This window comes from Betta splendens, chromosome 14, assembly GCF_900634795.4.
Source record: "Betta splendens chromosome 14, fBetSpl5.4, whole genome shotgun sequence".
Lineage (NCBI taxonomy): Eukaryota > Metazoa > Chordata > Actinopteri > Anabantiformes > Osphronemidae > Betta > Betta splendens.
Genome location: NC_040894.2, coordinates 10,693,315 through 10,713,817, shown reverse-complemented (window position 1 = coordinate 10,713,817; position 20,503 = coordinate 10,693,315). Strand labels below are relative to the sequence as shown.

General features: G+C 46.8%; 1 protein-coding gene and 1 long non-coding RNA gene across 6 annotated transcripts in view; one reads left to right on the top strand and one right to left on the bottom strand.

Annotated features, from left to right (window-relative positions):
- The window catches only part of LOC114869133 (seizure protein 6-like), a 65,800-nt gene that overhangs the window by 32,048 nt on the left and 13,249 nt on the right, over nt 1–20,503 (bottom strand). Inside the window, exon 1 of one of the 5 annotated variants that reach the window (XR_008696667.1) lies at nt 9,377–9,508. The exons of the other annotated variants lie outside the window; for them this stretch is intronic. The gene's annotated coding sequence lies outside the window, so the exon portion shown is untranslated. Of the gene's footprint in view, nt 1–9,376; nt 9,509–20,503 lie in introns of those variants that run through there. 5 annotated transcript variants of the gene reach the window in all.
- On the top strand, nt 9,385–19,173 carry LOC129605126 (uncharacterized). Its single transcript, XR_008696669.1, has 2 exons — nt 9,385–9,526; nt 18,477–19,173. It is a non-coding gene; the product is annotated as an uncharacterized LOC129605126 (long non-coding RNA).

Here is a 20,503-nt window from a genome sequence, read left to right as displayed (position 1 = left end):
AAGCTGTCAGCACGCTTTTCATGCTTATAGATGAAAGGATGTTGTTGACACAGGCTGCAAATGAGTGAGATATTGCCATGGTGAGTGTTTCTATTAGCTACAGTGCTCCAAGAGGACGAGGGAGCCCCAGCTGGAGGTCGTGAGAGATGGAGGATCCGTTTAAAAATGGTCTTTGGAGAGCGTGTTACTGTAGATGCTAAATAACCGCTAGCATCAAGTCATGGTGGTTTAAAAGACGAGGACGAGGGTTCCGACAGTGGACGGATGGCCACTGCAACTACAGGGGTTCACAAAATACAGTGAGGGGAAAATATTTATATATCCAATTTTGATTGATTTGTTGCCATGGACGCCGCATGGACCCTTGTAGAAAACACTGGCGCTTAAGGGGAGAAGTCGTGCACCAGTGCTCAAAACCAACTGTGACACAGGAGAAGCTGCGCTTTGCTCATGAAATTTGCAGGTCCAGCGTAACATGCCGCTAATGCAGTTCAGCGTAACCGGCAGCCGGCGCGCTAATAAAAGTTTGATTGGGCGATTCGAGAGGAAGAGTAAACAATCTTGTTACAAAGCCTCTCCCCGGCTGACAGAATTGACACATGGTTTTACATTTTACTGGCAGCTGTAACAGCCACATTTATCTTTCCTGGGCGACAGAAGCAATTCAAAGACCTTTTGATGTTTTAAGATGGAGGAGAAACACTTCCTTGTAGCCTTATTCTGTCACAACAAGAGCAGCCAAAGCTGTGCTATAAAGGCAAGCTAAGCATATTTGACATGTCTCACTACAAGAGAGAATAGAGAGAGTGGAAGGAGGTCTTCATAAATGATTTAAGTACATAAAACTGCCCTCAGCCTTGTAATTGTAAAGAAAAGAGGCATCTTGAATGCACACATTCTTTATGATATAGCCGGCGAACTGGTCCAGATTACTGTTATTGCTGCATTGAAGTGCCAGCCTTCCCCTGCCTCTTATTTCCTTATCTGCGCTGCACTCTATGTCTCTATCTGAGCTGGTCGACGTTTGACCACCCAGTCGCTGCCCTTCAGTCGAAATATCGAGTGAACGCGGGAGAGCGGGGATGGAGAAGCGGGTTAAACCTGAGTTTCTCATACACAGATCAATAGGAGATCAATGCGTACAGGTTGGAGACCTCGCTGTGGTGATTACAGAGGAGCCAGTACAGCTAGCGTACTGTTCCTGTCTCTGAACCTTAATTGGATGTTTACAGTTTGAGAGCGAGCCGCTCACAGCTGCATTTTAAATGTCATTCGTTAAGTGTGAGGCCGTGTATGAGGATGTGTCTTTATGAATCTCATCAGGTTGTTTGCAAACACCGTAACATTCATTATGTGACAGAGGCTGAACCTTAATCTTTAATCCTGTAAATGATGTGAATTCTAGTTTACTTTTCAGCCGCCCAACGGCTGAAACAAAGGCTCCGTTTGAAACCGTAATATTTACACTAGCATGAAAATGGGCCGGCAAAATGCATAGTAGACAAAGTGTAATGGAAGGGCTCGCCGAGCAGGAAGCATTTTTCAAAATGTAAATGTGTGGGGTGTGTAACAACAAGCTTCTTGCTCAAGGCTGCCCCAGGATGACAAACAACCCCCAGTGGAATGTGATTGGTCAGCACGTCGTCCTTCCCCTGCCACACACTGAACATGGCAGGCAATTTAGCTTGTCACTGTTCACGTGTGGAGGAGATGTAAACCATGACAAATTAAAATACCTCTCTATTAATAGCAATGCTAGCTTCAAATGTACACTGTGTACTGAATTAAGTAAAGAAAAAAACTATTCATTTCAGCTGTAGCTCAAACATGGATCTTGCTGCGGTGCCTAAGCCTCCATTCCGAGGCTGCTATGACAGACACAGCGAAGGCCTAATGGCTTAGGAAAATACAAGAGGCCATTTTGTGTTGTTTTGTTAGAAATGCCGGTAAATATCGGCGCTAAGTCTTGTTGTCTTAGCCGCGATCGTTCGATTTGCCGTCCAAACCCCTGAAACGCAGACCGAGCCCGTCCTCGCCTGTTTTCATCCAAACACACCCGTCCGGCAGCCAATTTAAATTTATTGTGCTTGAAGGAGTCCAATCAGGTGTAGATGCGCCGTAATACGCCGACATCACCCGGGCGGCGTCTGAACACGGTGATGCTCATGAGCCCTGTCAGGTTGGCGGAGGCGGTGCGGCGCTGTCGTGTTTAACCTTTCACACGCAGGTGAGTTGTATCATGTCGAAAGCATCAAATGAATCACGAGGAGACTAACCCTCCTGATACTTGCGCCGTGTTCATAAATGCTCTGGGATGGACCGAAAGCAGAGAACAATGATCGGGAGGCTAAGATCACGTCCTGCATCACTGTGGCTGCTAATTAGAGCTAATTCATAAACTAAAGGGGTAATTACAACGATGCAGTGAGATTATTGCTACCTTATCCGGAGCAGTGGCACAAATACAATAAGATACCATTTACTGTCCTCGGGGAAATCTAGATGGAGAACTACTTCTTCTGTGAGCACATTTAGCATATGTCAGGGCCTCAGAGGACTCCAACGGTCTTCAGAGTGTGGAGAATGGCCATGTGTTCCTGAAGGAACCCACTGAGTCCCTATGCCCCATCACTTCCTGCAGTAACGCCACGCAACCCTTAACGCTAATGGTTATCACTATTTTAAAACTCCTTTGAAATACAGTATGCAACCGTGTTTAAGCCGCTGATGTGGAAAAAATCCCACTTGACAGTGTAATACAGAAACGGGTGTTGGAGGCAAACGAGTCTGGCAGTCGCGTGGTTAAGTACGTAGAGGCTTTTTCTGCTGCTTTTTACAGAGTGCATCGTGAGATTGTTGGTTTCAAACGGACATTTGTATTTGCATTAAGCACGTTGGCTTAGGTTTGATGTAGAGCCGGACACGCGACCAGAAGGCGCTGAGCGGCCCCCAATTATGCACGGCATTTAGAGCAGAGGTACGAGCACATGCTCTGCCCTGATGTACCACAGATCCATGACAATGTCTCCGTCAACACTGCCTGAGATGACAGAGTGAGCAGTCATAGGGGAATCCTCCTCAAGATGGCAACAGACAGCCTCCTCACTTCAGCTGCATATCAATGGAGTCATCAGCGAACACTCAGTGAATGGAGAGAGCGCTAATAAGATGGGACAAGCCACACTTTAGGCAGGCTGCTGATTGACATCAATCTCCTTATATCCAAGGGCTTTATTTCCTTATTATTACAGAGAGCCACTAGACAAGCAAATCAATAAGCAGCTTCCGCTGGGCTCAGATACGGCGTCTTCAGATCACTCCGACTCCTCCGAGAGTCCCCGGTGGAGGTTGCCTTCCATTAATTTATTCCAACACCTAAGGTGAAAATTTCCTGTTACTAACATTTTCTGCAATTTCCACACTATGTGCCGATTTAACACTTCTTTCTGTGCAAAGTGAAGACAAACCACTATAAGAATTAATGAGGTGAAACTGATAAATGATTCCATTAGTCAGCCTAATGAATTGATCATTTCATTTGCGAGTGTAAAAGACGTATAGAAGTGGAAATAAATAAGAAAAGGTAGCAGTAAGTAAATAAAGAAAACTAAATTAAAAGAGCAGCAGCAGGAAGAAGAAGCCATTTAGTAAAAGAACCAAAAGCCAGAGCTCAGCTTCATCCCTCACGTCTGTGACGGTGCAGAAACCGTAATTCTTCCTTTTGTCCGTGCATTTTATTTATTTTTTTCAGTCACGAGGATAAAAGCATATTGAGATGAGACACCCTTATCCTCCGTCTGCCCTTTGACTTCACTGGGCAGAACCATAAGTTTCCTCTTTATTATGGCCTGTCTGCGTCGCGGTTCATTCGGCACCGTCCTTCAGACAGGCTTTAAACAAACTGTGTCTTAATGGTGCTGGGAAGCTCATCACAGCTGACCTTTAAGCTGCAGCAGAACAAAAACAGATCCGCTCAGCGCCACTATTTGCATGAACCGAAGCCGCTGGGGGTAAATAGGAGCACGTTTCACAAACCTGAACTCTGCGCTGAAGGGCTGTTGGAGTAGTTTAATTGGGAATAAACTGTTTGATCATTTATAATTTATCAGAATCAGTTTAAATTTGCTACACGCCGCTCTTTATCCTGTTGCGTCTTCTCTAGAACCTGCTTATGTTCATGCCTTTTTGTGTTGTGCTACGTTTCAAACGAGAATGAGTCGGCGCATGACTTGTAGATAAGTCTGGGATTAAAACGACTTCTATGACTAATTTCCTGTAACCGTGGCAGAATCTGTCCTGCATGTCCTACAGACGCCAGATCCTCTTTTTTTGCATTTCAATTTACCAACATGGTGCATCCTAGGAAATATTGGAAGGAATGTCTCTTTTCACACTTCATTTCCTTCCATTAGAGAAATTTATCTTTTCATTTTCTTCTCATTTACTCCATGGTGGAGTCAATTAGGGAGCTGTGGGTGAACCACGACGCACAACTTTCAAATCTGTAGTGGATTACCATGCTGGGAAGAATTTCCTGTGTGTTTTAACAGTTAGTTGTGGATTTATTAATCACAATACAGTCGAGTCCTCTTCCGGCTGTATTACCTATCATTATTAAATCCTAGAAGCAAACGTATACAATCTTAACCTACGGAGAATCATGTTATGCTTTAAAGAGCTTTCTCTAAGAGTGCAGGTTGTATATTTGGCTCTCCGTCTGACAGCACAGCCATTAGCGATGAATTTAAAAGCCTCTCGATTTTCGAAACGATTTCCCAGCCTCCATAACAATTCCTCCGGCTGAAGAAAACACCAGCGAAGGAGCACGCTGAGACTTTCAACAATATCTGCGTGCTTGTCACAGGCTGACATATTGACATGCATACGTAGGCCGGCGCGCTCGTCGATAGCCAGTATATCACACGGAGGGCTCTTGAAATGCCACTGAATCATCAGCAGAAGGATTAAGCCTCAAGTACTAATTTTTAACTAATTTCTTTGCCAGGGAGCAGAGTCTGTTTGAAACTCGGAAAATTGAAGTGCCAACGTGATAAACCGAGGACATTTATCTTTTTTTTCCTCTGTTTGGCTTTGTGCAGAAAAAAAGGGAAGAAAAAAAACACAGTGATTTTGTGTTCAAGTTAATAAAGCTAATTTAAAAGGAAGTGAGCGCTGTCGATGTGTTTTGCGAGCGCGGCGGTATTTGACGCGGCGACGGAGCGAGGCCGGCCTGCTTAGAGGCGATTTCCCTTGTCTTTTTCCATCAGAGAGGAAGAGCAGGAGAGGAAGAGCTCGCTGAAGAGCAACTGACCTGCCGTTAACACGCGAAAGCGGCCCAACGCGGGATTTCGACGCGGGAAAAACAGAACCGGCTCACTTCACTGCGACTCCGTCGCACAATTCACAGTCTTCACAGTTAGCGCTCACGCAAACTGGAAATTTGCCTCCCTCGTCAGAAATAAGCCTCCTGGGAGTAAAACAGACACTGTCTCTGTGTCTATTTAAACCCAGACTTAAGACCAAGCACAGTTTACTTGGCAGCTTAGCTCTCACCGGGCCAGCTGTTCCGTTTGTCTGTTCCTCATACCATCATATACGAGGAGCACACACCCAATGTAAACAGACGCGCACTCAAAGCCGCCGTTTGCTCACATTTGACAATATACTGAATTGTGGACAAAAGCGAGGCACAGAAATAGCAACCGCTCGCTGACTCACGCTCGGAGAAAAAATATTACCCACATCCTGAAAATCTGACTGAACACTTGGATATCCTAAATTGTGGTCTTAGTTTTCAGATCATTGCTCCAGGCTGCTCATTTCCATATGCTGGCATGTAGAGCTTATTAGGCAGTCAGGATGTGAATATTATGCCTCATCAATGATTTCTAATGTGGCTACTAACACATCAGACAGCAAATACAACGTTTGTGTGCAGGCGGTAATGAATTTCATCTACAGTATCAAATAATCCACTTTTTAGATGTGTTATAACAGTTTTTCTTCACTTCTTCGTGTACAAAATCGTGGCTGTGAATAAGAGGCAAGAGGTGAGCTGACTGTAATAGCACTGAAAAGGAGAGCAGCAGCGATCGCATTCAAGTGTAAACCTTGACCCCCGTGTATTTACTGGATTGGTTGGAAGGGACTGAAATAGCAGACTTTCAGAACAAAGAATGACTTCTTTTTTTTTTTGACACTTACATCTGCCCGAATCAAGGCAGTGTGAACGGCACAAGGGCCGCCGCTGGACTGAAAACCCGTCATTAGTTTATCATTTGTCAGGAGAGATGTTATTTTCATCCCTGGGAACGTGACAGACGTACACAGGGAGATTGCATCTAAGTGAAGTGACCCACACGTAGAGAAGCCGCTAGAATCCATTGTTCTAGCTTTGATCAGTTTCTTTCACTTGTGCTTGTGTGCAGTCTCACCTACAGACTGTCGACAAGCAGACGTTCATAAACATTTCTTTGTGTCACTATGGTGATGTATTAGATTCAGAAGTTGTAGCATCACATATCAATACTTTTCCAAGTATTTGAAAAATATAATCGATTGCAATCCAACTGCTGCCATCCTCCACCTGTGTTAAACGAAATGAAATACAAGAACATTTTCCAGAGCAGTCTGTGAAGAAAAAGAAGAAAAAAAGCAAACACAATCCATAATAACCTAAATCGCGGCGAGTGGCGACGGGACGACGAGAGAGATGTCTCGAGCGGAAGGCATTTCAAAGCGCTGCCTGCGCGGAATGCTGAAAATTAGCTTCACGCGCTGTGGCAGGGAGCAAAGCCAGGTGAGGGCCTGTGAGTACACAAGTCAGGGAACATGAACGCCGCCAAGCCCAAACACTAAGCTGCCTATTGGGAAGTGAAGGGAAACGATATTAACGCTGACAGTGATAGATGATGATGCTTCCTGCAGAGCTGGGATACATATGGGGCCCTTTAGAGCTGAGCAGCGCCGTGTGCTCACGGCGGGAGAGGCTCCACGTGTCTGTCTAGCACCGAGACAGGACGGCCTGGTTTGGGCTTTATTGGAGTATATTTACACATAGCAAAGTATTATTAGGAGCATCCTACACTCAGATATGAAAATATCAAACCTTGTGTTGAGCTCTTACAGCCTGGGAAATATGATACAGAGTCAGGGAATGCTATAAAATGTGACCATTTGTCCCAGGCACCAGCGTGTTTATGTGTTCTGGGCAGTATTTCCTTTTTACGGCTGATAATGTCGCAGCGAGCATCTACTGCAGAGTTCACAACCAACAAGCCAGCATCCTGAGATCAGCAGCCCCCCTCCTCCCCTCTGAACACAAAATGTTATTCATTAATTTAAGTTTACAGCGACTCCCTTCCATTTCTCCCCAAATAGAGCTTAGCCGTGTTTCTGTCGCTCTGGAAAAGGTTAAAGAGAGATAAGGTCCTGGAGGATAATATAAAACACAAAATTGTCATTGATAATAAGAGGAGATATGATGAAGCTGCTAAGCTGTGCAGCAGAGGCGGATTGATAAAACGCAGAGGTCACACTCGGAGCCGATTTTAGCGTTTGTTACGGTTTTGTCCGTGAGCCGCGCGTGTCGCTCTACAGACGGCTCCCAAGTCAATTTCTTTACGTGATGCGTAGATGCGCCGCGGACGCGAACGTAATGCATCAAGGACAGATAAAATACAAACACGAGCTCTAAATTATACTTTAAATGGAAATTGCTTTTCTGTGAATGTATAACAGGACGAGGACTCATGGAACAGGCAAAACGAGGAAAACTTCTTACTGTAAAACGTGGGTTAGTCCTGGTTCACACTGTAAAGCTCACGCACACGCGGGTTCATATGAAATCCTGCAAATTCCCACACGGGGGTACGTGAGGGACATCGGTGGAACCAATAACGCCGGAGCAGCGGCAGATGGTAAGCACACAACGCAGATGATGAACAAGTCTCCTGGCGAGAAGCTGTAGCTCATCGAAAACAAGCTTTACATCACCAGGGCTGATCTCGCGTTTATCTCAGGAGCATCGCACCGCGCCCGCGTAGCGAAGTAGCTTCCCACGAGTAATGACGAGCGTCATCACAGTTTATAAACTTTATTTTATTTTAGTTTTTTTTCGTCTGGGCTTTTATAGCTGCACCAAAATTGGATTTCAAGCCTGGCTACACTAAGAGGATCTACAAACACATGTGGCGCAAGAGCAAATCTGTGTAGGAGAACCACCGAGTGGGAAAAAAAAAATAGAGTGAAAATTAAAGGGGTTTAGCCTGAATGGATTTAGGGGCCGGAAAATAAATTTCACTGTCCAGTCATTCATTCTTCTCATATCACAGTTAATATACATTTTCAGCCAGCCTCGTGCTGCTCGCGTGGGCGGAATTAAAGTTTTGCTTCATTAATCCAGCTCTATTAATTATAAATCCTTGCAAGCAACACTATCATGTAATGACTGACTTATTAGTCAAAAACAATATTGCGGTTAGGGACAAACACTGGAGCCATAATTCAGTTTGGCAAAGAAAAAAGGTGTGATAAATTTGCTCTAATCCAATAAACGTGTTAAAATATTAAGTCAATTTATTACATTTCTGGCTCGGAATTCTGTTGCATCATCGCTTTCCACCTGAGTCCTCCCACGTCAGCGACAGAGGCTCAGACGAAGAAAAAAAAAAAAGCAAAACAAGAAGCTCACGTGAAACAACCAAAGACTTTGTCTTGGCAGTAAACCGTGCGTTCGTGTTAGAGAGTCTGTGTCTGAACATTGTTTAAAGGAGGAAAAACAAAAGAGGCTTTTGTCTCTCCCATCATGACCGCATAGGATCCCCCCGAATTCCTGGACGCGCGCTCGATCCGGCGCGAGAAATGCAAATCCCCCCCCCCGAAACAAAACAATGCAATATAGCGAGTAATTACACGATTTAATTGGAGCGTCTGCTGTTGGAAAATATCTAGTGTAACCGCATCAAGTCTGGAGTCAAGTCTTTGAGGCCTGTAAAACACAATAAGCTTTTGTTAGCTTTGTCCTACAGCTCCGAATTGATAGGATGATGTATTAAACGCCAATATAGCCGGCGGCCAGCAAACCAAGGTCTGGAGCCACGGAAGAATAAGAAATGATCCTGGATCGGTTTTACTGTCTCTCTACCTGCCAGAGCGGAGCTTTATTGACTTTGCAAATAACTATATTTTCAGCGCTACTCTGTTCCTGTCACTGGGAGAGTCACCAGGCTTCTTCGACTCTCTCCCGCACGCCGTTGCGGTAGAGCCCGCGCTCTGTCTGCATGTGACGCGCCATGATTGATTGGCCACCATCTGGACTCGACTCAAGGAGAGAGCGGGACGAGCATTAATTGCTCGCGTGAGCTGCGGCACATACTTAGCTGACAAACGGTGATGGAAGTCGCTCCTTCGCGTGTCTTTGGCGCGTCGACCTTTGAACCCTCTTCAAACATCCGGCGCGGATCCTCAAGGACGGCACGTGGTCGCGACGCCCACGCAATCTCCAAACTCTGGCGCCGCACGTACAGTAAGTGACACGTCGTGCATCAATGGCGACTCTCACGTCCGCCGCAGTTTATTCCAATCGGAGTTATCTCCACTACAAAGCAGCCGCCGCTTTCAACTCTAGCGCCGCCGGCGTATTGTTACGCCGCGGTATCAGACGCGTCAGCTACCAAATTGCGCCAACGGGCGAACCGAGAGCGGCTAATTTGCCAACCTTGTCCGCGGCCATGTCGTCTGTGTGTCAGCGGGGCGGCCTTTCGTGGATTTCACGGCTCCGTCCATTAGGAGCAGCGCGTCACGTCTTCCCGCGAGAAACGTCGCGCTCGTGACATTACGTCCGACCCGCTCCACTAATGTTTACCTATATGCTGTTATTTGCTCCACACTGTGCTGCGCTCGCGCTCCTGCAGCGTCGCGGTCACGTGACACGATCGCGGGAGCCGTTTCGAATGCGACTCAAAAGCGTAATGGCGCCATTCAAACAAACTCGCCGAGTGAAGCGTCGGCTCGTGCACCTCTGGCAGGTTTCGCTAACATGACCCAAAAAAAACTTCTCCCTCTCATCTGTGACTGACAGCAGCCGCAACACGCGTGAAGCGGGGTGAATAATTCAATGTGTTCTTTAAAAGGACAAAAAAGACTGGGGGAGAGTGACAACGTGTCAGCCGGAGATAAACTGAGCAAATGAATAAGAGATGGAGAAAATAAAAGTGTGTTACTGTCGCTGGTGCACTGAAGCCAGTCGCATTGGGTTCATGGGAGCGCACGGACGCCGAGGCCGAGCCCCAGACTCCTAGTTCATACGGCCCCGTGGGAGGAGAGGTGAAGAGACGCTTAATGGTGACTAACATTGGCTGCTAATGCCTTTGGCCACGATGTGACTCACTTTAGCTCCCATCACTGTGAACTCTGACCAAGTGTGTCCGTGCACAGGGCTGAGGGGGAGCAACACGCACGAGGCAGGAGGGAAAGGGTGCAAAGCACGACGAGGGGAGAGGCCGGGAGGCAGCTTCTGCTATGATTTGACTGTTTATGGTCAGTGCATTTATCACAAATGTCACCCTTCATCACGGCTCAGCCACATAGCCTGCATGTATGAAATGAAGGCACGTATGAAGGCACGGAGTTCCGCGTGTGGTCTTGTTTTAGGTTTAGGGTGAGAATTTCCATTGAAACTGTAATAGGAATAAGGAGGTGGTGGATGGAAAACGTGATCAAATCTCATCTTTCAATCTTTCGGTGATTTGTTTGGAAATGCAACAGGATGTGACAACAGCGGTCATCATCAACAGGTTTCCGTGTTTTGAACTTACTGTTAAAATTAATCATTCAGTTCAATCAGTCAATTATTAACAATAATTTCCTTCTTCCTGACGGTTTAATTCCATTCAGCTCAACTTCAGTAGAGAAATATGGCTCTCGCATGCGTATCCTCCAGCCACGCGTCCGCCCTCTGACCTCGGGACTTTAAAGCGCAGAATAAATCATGATTTTCCATATTGGGCTCGGATGCTGTTATTAGCGTCTAAACAGATTAAGTTGGCGTAATCAGATATTCGGCGTCTGAAACCCTCCGCCGCCCTCGCGCCGCCGCTCCTCAAGTGCCCTCCACAATCACGCCGCACCGACGCCTGGAGGGCGACGGGGAGGCCGCGCTATTAACATCAAAATGCCGAGAGCAGGAATGAGAAGTTCAATTTCAAATTAAAACATCAGCCACACGAATAAGTGAGCACCTACTGTTACCGCATCGTCTCCGGCATGAAATGAGCCACATTAGCGCGTGAGGCGCTAACACGCCAGGAACGATCTCGAGAGCTCGGCTTGTACTGTGTGAGGGGGATCCTGGGAACCAAACATCTCAGCGTTGAAATCCACGGCGGCAACAATTTTCCTAATTGATATGTGACATTTTGAAAACTCCTCCACTTAAAATCCACTCGGCTCTGTTTATACTACAACACGAGTCCCAAGTCGGTGCCTGCGCTACAGCTTCTTCTTCTGCCCATTTGTTTTTAACCGTCTCCCAATAATCTTCCTCCATCACGCGTTTCTGTGGAAACGATGAAATGTGTGCGTTTGAGGCTTCATGCAGACGTGATTCATCCTTCGCTAGATTTCACAGCAAACACATGCCTTCATATCTACAGCATCCGGTGCTGCTTTACAGGACTGTAAACTTGTACGGCCCCGAAGTCAATCGCGTAAATGTGTACATTTGCTGGTTAATCTGAGTGGCCAACAGTCAACACAGTAGCGCAAGGTTAAGCGGTCTGTAGCAACATGGAAAATAAAAGCCCGCTTTAATCCTTTAAATCTTGGCAGCTCTACCGGCGCAGTGGGAAAAAAAACACTGCAGCCAGTGTTATTGGAAACAGATACGATGTGATGCACATTGTCTCACTGTTTAATGTTTGATTAGCTCAGTCTCCTGCAAAATAAAAGAGCTTAGTCATTCGGTCACTTGATATTTGGCCCCTGTTTGGCTGGAATAAATGATAATTGCAGCTTCCATTTGAATAAACCCTTTGGTCATTTAAATACATTACTTTCTGTTAATTTCAGCCTGACTCGCACAAGTGCTTGGTGTTCATGCGTTTGACCAGTGAATTTTTAATCGCGCACAGAGCGAGTCTCGAGAAATCCCTCAGGTATTAGTGGCACCAGCGGCTTAAACGCTTAGATGAGAGATGTTTAGGGCCGGTTACAGCGAGCGTGAGTCGTCATCGGCGGCGCCGTCACGCGGCCGCGGCTACCTGCTAGCGCCGCGCCGCTCCGCGGGGAAGCGGGTGAGCAAGCGAGGCCGTCACATCAGCGCGTCAGCGCTACAAGCAAGGTTAAAAGGACAGCAACCTTTGAGCGCCGCTGTTCACTTAGAGGTTATGCTAATTTAGGTTTTACCAGCGCCTGCAAGAGTTTTTTTTTTTTTTCCCAGTTTGTAGCAACGTATCATCGTAATTTCATCACCTCTCCGGAGGAAAAAATAAATAAAAGTAAAAACCAAATCAGAGATTTGGGCTGACTTAGAGCCTAAGAGCATTAGACCTTGTCACCCTCATTTTAATATTGTGGATGAAAAATGCTAACACATACACACACTCATCTGCCCCTGGGGCAAAGTTTGAGGTGCGTCTGTTTTTATTTTTTATTAAAGTAAGCAGCTGAATGATGAATGTAAATGTAACATTCAGACTAAAAGTAAGGTTAAACCTCAAATCCGCTCATTTACCACTGTTTTGCATCTCTGCGAGTACAGTCATTCTGCTCGTACCAGCGTATTTTTCTTGTAGTTTTCTCCCACTTGAATTAATTTGTCTCTCATGGGGGCTGTGTTGCAGTTTGCTTTAGGATTTAGAGAATTTATTTTATGTGTCACGTTTCTAATCGAGACAACCAGCTGCTCGCGCCGCTAAATTGCAGTTTCTTAAGTCGATGTTCTCTGCCATCTCGTATCCATCAAGCTTAGCATCAGTGGTCCTGATGGCCGACTGCCGCGAGGATGGGGGGGCCTCAATAACATGTGATGCATGTACAGTAAAATATCACAAATATGCTTTACATCATTTTAAACTTCAAATGGGCACTAAAGCTGATATTATTGGGATGTTTGAACCAAACTTGCATTATTAAGTGTGATCTTTCCATTCTGCATGAGGGGATACGGCAGCGGCCGTGACCCGCCGGCTGTCCTGTAAAGTGGCCGCCCTTATCAGCAGGGAATTTATGTCGGCACGTGTAGCGCTACAGCTACATTTACAGATAAAACCATCTATCTCTCTCAGTCTGATGGCTGAGGACAGAGAGAGTTTAGGTCACGCTGTTATAGTAGAGAGATAACTGATGAAGCGATGACCTACGGCGCTGCAGAGATTGGCGTGGACGAGTTTTATAGCTCCTGAAAGGTCACGGAAGCCATAAACAAAATCAGGTGCTGACCGAGCGGGAGAGGCTCCTGATTAAAACTCCCGATTTCACTCATAAGTCGGTGGAGAATTCACAAATGCGACGCGAGCTCCGGGGCCTTCGTCGCCATCGCTACTGTATATTCCAGAGGCAGAGGGCGGTTGCGTGAGGTGATAAAGCAGACAAGTGGAGAAATACAGCAAAAGTATATAAAAGCGTCGCGAAGGAGGAAACCATTACTGTGTGAAATACAGTCGGCTGCACGGCGGAAGAAAACAAGGCAGATTACCGCCGTCCACGCTCCATCAAAGGGTGGACCCAGCTTCACTGAGCTGGCAACAGCCTTCTGAAGGATTTAAATACAAATTGGGCTTTTTTCAGCCTGCTTTACATCTGTTATTCCTTTGACTGCTGTCATTCTGAAGACGTCGGATCAGCACCAAAACATCTTCACTTCAGACACGAGTGTGTAAGTAAAGAGTAAAGTAAAGGCAGAAACACGTCTGACCCAAGTTTCCCATAGAGCAGAAGAAGTGGCAGGTGAGAATTTACGAGCTAATGGTTCCTGTGATTATTTTATTTACTGACCGTGAGTGTGAGTGTGTGTGTTTAAGAATAGAAGTTATGATGGTAATAAAAGTCAACCTCTCACCACAATGCTTTGTTAAATGTCCACTACGGTTGTTACACCTCTAATTGAGTTAAGTGCCTTTATCTGGTGAACACACACTTCTTCTCTGAGATGACTATAACGATGATGAATCGATGGCGGCCGTTCATATTTCACGCGAGTGTCACCATTACCTCGGCGTACGGCGCGGTCCAAACAGACAGAGTCGCGGGTTTCGTTGTTAAAATTGTAAATTGCGCAGTTGTTTGTCAGGCGTGGGCGCGGGCCTAACTTTGCATAGTGCTGAGGCTGCAGCCGGCGGCCCGACGGCGTCTCGTTGGGCCCCTGATCGAGTGCGACAGCCGAGCGAGGGGCTGCGGCGTCGTAAAGAAGCCGGGCGGCCGGGTCGCCGACAGGAGGAGTTTTGTGGGCTCAGCGTTAGACAACGGCAGCTGGCAGAAAGCCACGACTCAATCAAAAGACAGCAACGTTGAACCGGTCTGTATGAGATTAATAACATATTGACTGTTAAGAGATTAACCCACATGTGGATTTGCTTATCTCAGTAACAACAATAAGGAAGAGCAGACGATTTGAGCTGCTGTGCCAGATTTAGAATCAGCTCAGGATTGTCTGTTTGCAATGAATTTACATGATGCATGTGATTGATTAATCACACCTATGGTTTAAAACAACCTCAAGAGATGAGATGACAGCTCACGGACCAGGACATCTCCGGACCCTGGTTTCATTACTCTCAAAGGTTCTTTTGTTGCTCTCGGTTGTCATCTGCTTAAACACAGACGAAAAGATGCCGCCATCGAGCTTGAAACGTTTGGTAATTGATTAAAAGCAGCGAAAGGACAAAAGGACACAAAGAGCGAGTGATGTTTGAGGAGACGATGGCGGGAGAAGCCCCGGCCATCTCTGAGAATTTTAATTACTGAAGGCAGCAGCACTTCTCGCAGACTAATCTCCTCCACAGTCGGATTTATGGGCATTACTGATGCCGACAAAGTGATCGCTCAGGGAGAGATAAAACATTTTAAAATAAAGCATGAAAATGGATACGAATGGCGCGTCCTCCTCAAGGCAAGGTTGCTTTTAATGTTTGTCTCACTAAAGCGCGTTGCTTATTACCGGGTTGTTAGGGATTATTACGTTTGCTACGAGCGCGCGGGAAGAGGTGGGAAATGTGATGAAAACGTGGCGGCGGGCGACGTGAACGACGGCCCCCCGTCCAAACCGGGTGAAAGTCTCTTCTGCTGGGTTTTAGTGCGAATCTACCCAGAAAGGTTAACGCCGTTGGAAAGACGTGAGTGGGAAGTAATAATGATAATAATCCTGTGCTGTGACTTGCGGGGCCCTGCAGTTAGGACACCGTCCTCACCCCCGCGTCTCATTCCTCCTTCCGCTTCCTGACATTTCTATTATTGAGGAACAGCAACTCCAGGGCTGTACTTTGCTGCAGCCTCGCTAACTTAATCCTCCTGGTGTTTCACCGGCCGCTGTTTAATTTTTTGATCCACTTTGGATGTGATTACCACGCCGGGGTTAGCTGAAGGTTTGTGGCGCCGTCGTGGGTTACGATGCCTGGCAGTGTTTTTTTTTTTTTTGGTATTTCCCTTTGGAGCTGCGGATGATTGTGCTTGCGGAGTGTGAAGGGGGGGTTGATGAGTGATGCGAGTTCCTAATGAACAAATAAATCAAACATCTGAGAGTGAGCAGGTGCGTCGCCGCCTGGATCACAAAGTCACATCCTATCAGACTTGCTGAAAAATGATCAAGGCCACTAATTGAACCGCGGTACACGCAGGCGTACAGCGCAGCGCGAACCCCCCCCCCCCCCCCAACCCCCCTTAGACAACCAGAGCCATCACCTCGGCGGGCTCTGCCTTTAATTTCACAGCCTGGAGTCAATTTCACAGCCCGCAATCTCCATATGTTTATCTACAGAAATTTAATTTACATTATTAGTGACAGTCCTTTCAGCCACATGCTCAAGTGCTCGCACCCACATGTCATTAGCAAACAGGCGCAGACGCACTCCGGAGGAACACATTTAACTTCTTGCTTGGGCTCAGCGTGAACTACGACTCCTGAACTCATTCATTCTCGATGCTGTAGGAAATTGTTGGCCGATGCCAGAGATTGACGTTTTGTTTCGAAAAAGACTCATGTATGTTGCTGCAGCCTAGCATAAAGTGAGGGATTGATCGAGCCGAGAACATAAATTCGAGGATTTCTCCTTAAAGAGGCGCTGATGGGCTGAAGTGAAGCTCCGAAGGTGTGATTAACGTTCCCATATGCCTCCGTTGTTGAGACATTCCCTTTAATTGACTTAGTCTACAGGAATTCCTGTTGCCAGTCACCCAGACGGCGAGGATGGGGATCATTACCGGAAAAATCAGGATATTTTTTTCTCGTGTGATCAAAATGAAAGCACTGGCCCCTCTGGAGGCTCGGCGGCCTAAGAATAGAAACAAAAAAATAACAGCTCCTAAATCTTGTGAACTAAATGCAGCGATAGAAACCTGGTTTCAAAGCCTTTCACAGTTCATCCATCCTCCCGCAGAAACAGTCAGGTCGCTCAGGTAATGTGATGTTTGGCACAGGCTTATTTCCTCTGAAGCTCATGTACGTAGAATTTTTGCGAGTAACAAAGGTTTGTGTCTGTCTTTATACTTTAAATTGCATTTGATCATGAACTGGAATAATAAAGGTGCTGAAGAGGAACAGAATAACTGACTTTTAACTGACAGGATGTGGAGGAAATGTTGACCTTGTCTGAAGTATTTCCACAATCTAAGTCCAATTTCTACCCAGTAGAGATGCAGGTATGTTCATAGATATGCAGGGAACGCTTGCACAAGAGCTTCATGTTTACTTCACATCAAACTCGCAGTCCTAATGGTACCGAGCAGAATAAATTGAGGAATGTGTGCAAAGTTAGACGATGCTCTTCGCCCACATGCTTTAAGGTCTGTTTCTTCTTCCAAGGTACCAGTCTTGACTTATTCCCCCAGTCTTGCAGCCTAAAGTTGGTAGAATCTCACCAGTTAGAGCATGGACAGATTGATGTCAGGCCTACAAAGACTGCCTGGCTATCACTTCAGCATAGAGCCCCCTTAAGGCTTTTTCCAACTCAGATTTTTCTTTTTTTTTTTTTTTGTATTTGGTTCAGGAAACATCGCAACAAGTCTCACGGAATTGGGAACCTGTAGGAGAGGGATTTAGACGCGTTGCCAAGCAGCCTGTGCGATTATTGGGGAAACTACACGAGAGCTCAGCACACCAGCATGAAGAATGAGATTTGCAACGTGGAGATGGGCGACAACACCAAACGCCAGAATGCCCACTGGCCTCTTCCCCCCCCCGAGCTTACATATGATAAGCTGCAACTATCGCGCGTTGGGCAGCCAAGGTGGTGTGCAACGCAGCCTCATCTGTTCGGGGCAGCGGGCTGTGACATTTCACCCCACCTGCCAAGAGGATTCTTCCTCCATCTTCCCTCGGCGAAGCTCCCGCAGCCTCGGAGAGCACAGTCAGAACGGTGAGCGGTCAGCGATTGAGTAAACCGACACAGAAACGCCGGACGGGCTTTGAACGCGTCCTTCGGATGCGAAAACGCATCTGCTGCAGCTGCCAACTATTAGGATAAACAGATTCTCAGCGCTGCATCAAAGACACGGGGCTGTGCCGTACACGGTAACAAGCCTCAATCCTGGCGCGGAAGGTTCTCGCATCAAAAGCACGGTGGCTGGTTTGAGGCGGGCGTCTCCTACAGCGGCGGTGGGGACGGCGCTAGCTCAAGGTTAGAGAAGCAGGCGTGCGACTGGAGGTTGCTTGGAAAGTCTAGGATGTGGAAATTAATAAGAAGCACTTTCTTGTGGTTGCAGCAGGCAGCCCTCAAGCATGAGCGAACACAATTTCATGAATTGCATACTGCATAATCCTCTTTTTCCTGCAACCATTTCCCCAAGGATGGAAATGAATGTGAGCTACATGGTAAGTGAACACACCTGGCAAGAAAAATAAACAAATAAATGCATCAAGCCTCCATAAGTTCCACCACAAAAACGTCAACAATTAATGGCGCAAACAGGAGGAGAGTTACCCTATTATCGAAGTGCTCAAGAGCACTAATGGATTTTTAGATGAGTGTGGCTGCGTTTGGGGCATTCGAGGCCAGAGGGCAAATCTGAAACAGCCCCGGCATTTTCTACAACAGGAATTGGTTCTCCGGGTTTACTTTCTGTTCACATATTTGATTTTAAAGAAAGGATTTTGGAAGACATGACTAACATAAGAGGTCTCTGTTGTGACATTTAATGAAATGAATTATTAAAGGAAACTGAATGGAGCAACGGCAGATTTACCCTTTCATGGAAAATCCAGTGCATCTGTTATTTGAGAACACCGCTGAACGCAGTAATCACGTCTTATTCCCGTTATTTAGTGTTGCCGTGGCCCCGGTGAGACATTGGGACAGGAAACCTACTTCTGGAGCAGCCCTGGAGGACAGGTGTGTGCTGAGCCGCAGGGAGCGACCCGGCGATTCCCTCCAGCCGCTGAGCCGGGCTTTGAGAGCCACTAAGCAGGTTTCAAGGGCTCTCATTACCAACACCTTCATGTAAAGCTGTTCACCGCCGCCTCAAGCCGTCGGCAGAAGAACCCTAAATTGAGTGCTACAGCGCAGATGATGGATGGCCTTGTCTGGGATACAGATGGCTCCTGCAGGGGGGGGGTCCCGCTCCCTTTGGGACGAGTCAGCTGGGCCGGAGACCACATGTTGACAGCCAGAACCTAGTTGCCGTGTAACACGAGGCCCCAACGAACAGCTCGGAGACCATGCGTGTCTCTGAGATGTTGTACCAGCGCCACACAATCAATAAAGCAGCCAAGTGGAACACTAACAGCGTCAACGTGCATTTTATCCCTCCTCGTCTGTGCATAGTCATGTGCAATTTAAGCCTCCCCCTGGAAATACTGTACATTCTCTAATGCCATCCCTCATCTCAAAACTGCTGTGCCATAACAATAACAATGCTACATCAATATAAAATAAAGTGGAGTAACGTTAGCGATGGGAAATGTAAAAAAAAAGAATAAAAACAATACAAATGGTTCGTGAATATCTGACATCAAAACATGAATAATATAAGAAGTAAAAAGCAGGTTATGCTTAAACACATGCAGTTTATACTCTCAAATCATTAATTAATCATGTGTATGCACATGTATAATTAATAACATTCACATGTAATTTGATGCAATATTACTGTATGTGCATTTTTCAGATTCCGGTGTTCAGGGGAAGTGCGGGGCCGGAGGAGTTTCAAAGGTCGTGCTACTGCATGTAGCGCCACAGGAGAGCGCGCGCTCGTGTCACTTTGACGGAGGGGGCGCGAGGACAGTGGGTGATGGACTGCACCCACAATCCTCCGGGGCATCGGGATTACATGTTTTTATGTGCCCGTCCTTTGAGCGGGGGGCCTTGCCCTCCTGGTCCGGCGTGGCCCCGGCTCCCCCGGTGGCGCAGGTACGGCTAATCACGCGCCGCGGCATTGTGTTCATGCAGCCGGCGCTGAATAAAACATGGAGCGAAATTTTTAATCAACAGAGGGCATCTGCGGCTGTCTCGGGCTGGTGCTACCAACACTCCAGCTATTCACCACGTGTTCCCACACTAATGACAAGCCTAAAAGGAGGCAGAGGGCAACCTCTTTTCATAATCAAAGTGTTTTTATTCATGACATGTCTCTTAATTAGTTTGGAATCGTCGGGACCATGTGCTCAGGAGAATTTAAATTGGCTGAAGAGGATTTGCCCTTTCTCTGTTGAGCCAATGATTTCTTGAAAAGTCTTTATAACCGGGGAGGGACAAAAAGTGGGAAGAGAAGAGGCGAGGAGATACAAAGGGTATGTGTGTCTATCTGTCTATCTGTCTCCCCCCTCCCTCCCCCTCTCGGTGAGTGACTCAGAGCCTATAAATCACCAGGGGTAAGAAAATTGAAACTGTCAGTGTTGTTTGTCCTGTTACAGTGTGTCTGCGCGAGGTGTATATATTAGAGACAACACACCAACACATTTGAATTCAACACAAACAATGGCGCTCACCGAGTCTAATCGCGCCTGAGCTCGACTTTCAAAAAAAACAAAAACAAAAGCGCAATAAATAACTTTTAATCAAGAAGCGAGCTGACGTTTCTGTCGCCACAAACTCCATCACATGGATAAATACGAAGCGGCAGCCGCTTCCGTCATCACGTGACCGGCAACAACGCGCTCGCACGGCGCGTTTCATTCTGCCGCGACACGTCGCGCGACTTTGATAATCGCGCGCCAAGTGTTCTCTCGCGCGTTAATCTCCATCCTCTGTGTTTTCACCTCCGCACAAAAGAAGCTATTAACATCTGTTTACGTCTGCCGCCATCGGAGCTCGACTCCGGCGCCGGCGACGCCGTCGACCTGACACAAAAGCCT